This window comes from Octodon degus, unplaced genomic scaffold (assembly GCF_000260255.1).
Source record: "Octodon degus isolate 3935 unplaced genomic scaffold, OctDeg1.0 scaffold00103, whole genome shotgun sequence".
NCBI classification, from domain to species: domain Eukaryota; kingdom Metazoa; phylum Chordata; class Mammalia; order Rodentia; family Octodontidae; genus Octodon; species Octodon degus.
In genome coordinates, this window is record NW_004524679.1 from 8,747,202 (window position 1) to 8,751,636 (window position 4,435).

Here is a 4,435-nt window from a genome sequence, read left to right on the forward strand (position 1 = left end):
GGGTTACAAGGAAAGCCAACATTTTGGCCCTACCCTTCTAAGGTCAATTAAGACTCAGGAAATATGAGAACTTGTACTGTAACATCATGTACCTCGGTAGTGTCCCAAATTTTCTGATCAAGAAGATAATGGGGCCAAAGAGGAAAGTGATCGATGATGTAGGGTGTGCCTAAGGAGAGTCACATGGGGAGAACCTCTGACCTTTGCAGCAGTGATTAGGTTCATTTATAACCTTAGCAGCTATTTAAATTCGGGTGTTAATCTATTAATTTTGGTTTGATCAAGTTATGCCTGGATTGCGTCTAGATTTTTATTCAGTTCCTTCCACCTGCAGCTATAGGAAGTGTACCTGTTGTGACCCTCTGGCACAACAGTGAATCTGTTGTGCCTCCTATTGTTCCTCTGGCTCAAGGAGCACAGGGGAGCTCAGTAGCTCTCCCAGATACTAGCGGGACCTGGGCTTGGGCTGGATCTGGGATTCCCTAGTGTGTCTCATAAGTTTTCATTCACTGGCTTGGCTTGGGATGAGGTCTCAGGATAGTAGAGGGAACCCATGGTCGTGGCAGAGGGACTTATATACTGTTTAACTCTTCTTTTTTTAGGAAAATTCTTGGAGATTAACAAAGGTTTTTTGGTAATGACACAGCACTGAAAATGTAACTAGTACTAGTGATTCGTGGATAGAGAATACACTACCTATATTTCTTTTAGTATGACTTTGTGGCAATAAGTTGTATAAATGTTAATAGGTGGAAATATATAGGAACTTTAAAATTGTTTACCTGGTGTGGAAGATATATACCCAATTTTGTTGCCAATCTCCTAAAGGCATGAATGAAGACCATAGTTACCCCTCCCAGACTCACCTTCCTCCAGGCAGAGCAGTTGGTAGACATGCCATAAGATCCTGAATTTCTCCAAAATGACAGCAACGTGGAAGTGCTGTGCTCTTATCCTGAAAACTTCTCATGACAATCACAGATATTTTAGAATGCTTTAGCATTGAGATGGCTTTTTCTGTGAATCTAAAGTCTGACAGATTAAGAGCAATGAAAGTATCAGTGACACTTGAGCAGCAAAGAGGTACAATGCAAACAAAAGAATACAATTATGTACATGTAGCCTTCTGCATACATATCGACACAGCAGTTAGTGAAACTAGCATGTGCGACTGCGTGTCCACAGGTACGAATAGATAAGTGTGTTGAAGAGACCATTGAAAATATCTGCAGCAGATTAATTGTAAACACATAAACTTGAAATAGAGGAGAGAGAGAGAGAGAGAGAGAGAGAGAGAGAGAGAGAGAGAGAGACAGAGACAGAGAGAGACAGAGACAGAGACAGAGACAGAGACAGAGACAGAGAATGCTAACACCTGTGCAGAGGAATAAGATTAAGTTGTAGTAAGGGAAATTTCATCATAGCTTATACAGGGATACACTGGATATCACACACAATGCAGAGAAATTAAAGATCATTATGGAGAAAGTTACTTTGTAATAGGGGGAAGGGCAGTGATGTACAAGAATGGTCACAGCTTGTACAAAGTGCAAACCAACTTGTTATGAACCCCATGGGAACAACGTAAGGATATTTCTTCTTCATTCGTTGTGTTTCCTTTTTACATTTGTGTGATTGATTGTTTGTTTTGGCATACATGTTCCAGAGATAGGTCTTTGTAGTTTTTGTCTGGCATCCGTTTGTAAATCGTTAAGAGTGTCATATTAAAAGTGAAATCTTCAAGATGTCACCAAGTTTTAAAACCCAGTCATTCAACTTTTTGTGCAAAACTCACAGCTTTACACCAGGAGCTGGGTGAAGTTCTCGGGAAAGAGGCCTTTGTAGGGAGCAAAGTCTTTGTACTGAAGCCAATTTGATTCCTTTACTCTCATGAGCCAGCCCACGTCCTGTTCAGCTTCTGAATCTGAGGGTATCAGTAGCTCCACGTCCTACTTTTGGAGGGTAAGTTATTCAGAATTTCTTGCATCAAAATCATGCAGTGCTTCTACCTTGTAGAGAAAGCCAGTAGAAAGATCCTGGGAGGACTGCATTGCAGGAGACTCTGTCTGGCTGTCCTCCCCTGGCTTATGCTCTTTGACCAGTTCCAGTATCTTGTCCACAGGTCGTGCAGGAGCCACATCCTCAGGGACATCTTTGTTCTATGCACTCAGGGAAATTTTGTGTTCTCCATCAGATTCATGGTTGGAGGCAGGCTTGATGAACACAGAAGGTTTTGACATTCTCCTGGCTTCCCCATGCTTCTGTCTCTGCTGCTGACTGAGGTCTGTCACTCTCTATAACCTCAGTGGTTTCAGTGATCACTGTGGCCTTTCTGGATCTCCTCCTTCTCAGGCAGGAATAGCTGCTTTCTCACCCTCTGATTTTTCCACAGAAACTTCCTGGCTGTCTCTGTGGTTTCACAGCAACATCAGCATCCAATTTAGGTCGAAACACTTCTTACTCTGCCGTTTCTTCAGCCTGTGCTTCCTGCACAAGGTCAATCCCAACAGCAGGCATGGCAGCCACATTTGACCCCTCTGTTGTATGCTTTGTGACATCATGCAGTTTAGAATCAGCCAAGTAGCAGATGACACTCTGATCTGCCTGCATTGTGAATAATGAAGTTTCCTGGGCCTGGGTGAATCCATTGAATGTAACACCAGAGGCCAGTTGTACCAAATCACTTCTTGTCATCCATAGGTCCCAAGGCAATGTCTGAGACATGGTGAGTGAGTCACTCCAGCAGAGACTGCCAGTGTCACTGTCGACTTGAAAGGGTCAACATCCAGATCCAGCAGAGTCTCCTCCTTGTTCACTTCATTGACTTCATTCTGGGAAAATGTTTTCACACTGATTTCTTCTGCTGCACACTATTTGTAGGGGTGGGACAGGTGACCTTTGTCTGTAAAGGTGACCTAGGATGCCCTGGGTTTGTACGTGCAGGTGCTAGTGTGTGTTTGGTAATGGCTGTCTGGCTGGGCAGGGATGAAGTCTCCTCAGGAGGTGATGGTGTCCCTGAAATGCCCAGAGCACATTAATCATGGGGACACATTGTGTGGTGATGGCCTTCTTGGCATACTGATCACCCAATTTTGTCATCACGTCATAAAGCTTGTCCAAAGTGTCGCAATTTCCTTATGAAACTTGGCCTTCTGGCTGGAAACATTTTTGAAAGCATTAACATAAATTCCAACTCATCTTGACCAAAGTGAAGATACCTCTTTTTGCTAGGCAACATTAAACACTTAAAACATTTTCTGTGCTTTCTTAAATTCTTCTGCCTTAGAGCTCTGACTCTTATCCTTCCTCTTGGAGCTCTGCAGTGCTTCCAGATGGTGGCAGACACTGTCATAGTCCACCAGTTTTCTGCTGTGCTTGACAATGTGATTCTTTATGTCAGGAAGTTGGCCCCAATAAGTAACCAGTATCATCAAGGACCCATCCAATATGTTTTGATGGAAGTATTCCCATAGCATATGGCATTTCGCACCAACCATTGTAAGATCTTTCTGCTTGTAGCAGTCTGGCACCTAGACTTCATGCAGGGACTCACTGAGCTTCATGGAGGTCCTTGCATGCCTTTGATCACTGCTAAATACCATTGGAGCTCTCGCTTAGGTGTGGTATCCTCTGTCTCTTTCCTTTGAAGTTCTGGACCTATGCTTCAAATGGCTCATCTTTATCTCTTCAGCTTTCCCAAGCTTTGGGAAGATGCTCTTCTGAATGCAGTTGAGGCAACTTTTTGTTCTCGGTGAAGTTACCGGTCTTGATGTCAGCCATGGCTATTGTCATACCTCTTCTTTAACAATTAAAATGCACTTTTTTGGATCAACATAACTTATACTTACTTATGTGCTCTTTTTTCCTGACAAGATTAACATGTTGATATAGGAAACTGGAAAGATTTTCTTTTAAATTTAGTATTGTATGTTTTACAAAAGAATTTCAGTATTTTAAGATGAACATTCTTTACCATATAGAAACATTTAATTACACATTTGCCATAATTATATCTTGCCAGCTGTTTTTGATGACTCCTGAGAATCACATCTTAAAATTATAACATTTTAACCTACATAGGTGTTATCTACAACTCAGGAAATAAATCATAAATTATAATAAAAAACATGTTTAAGAAATCAACCTGTTGAAATATCAAGTAGCTGATAAGGAAGGTGCAATGATTTTAAAAGATTTAAGCAGTTTTTGTTTAGAAAAGAGAAACAATATATTTTACAATATTACCGAGGAAAATGAAATATGTTGGAATTCATCTAACTAAAGAAGTCTAAGAGTTTTTCGGGGCTGGTGAGATGGCTCAGTGGTCTAAAGCACCTACTTGGAAAAAGCTTGGCAAAGCACAGGGACCGCGGTTCGATCCCCCAGCACCACATGCCAGCCAGCCGCGCCCCCTGGTGGGCTGAGCTGGACACAC

The 4,435-nt window shown here is 42.0% G+C and overlaps 1 pseudogene; it reads right to left on the bottom strand.

Annotated features, from left to right (window-relative positions):
- Positions 1–1,799: 1,799 nt before the first annotated feature.
- On the bottom strand, positions 1,800–3,780 carry LOC101587862 (annotated as a pseudogene).
- Positions 3,781–4,435: the final 655 nt, after the last annotated feature.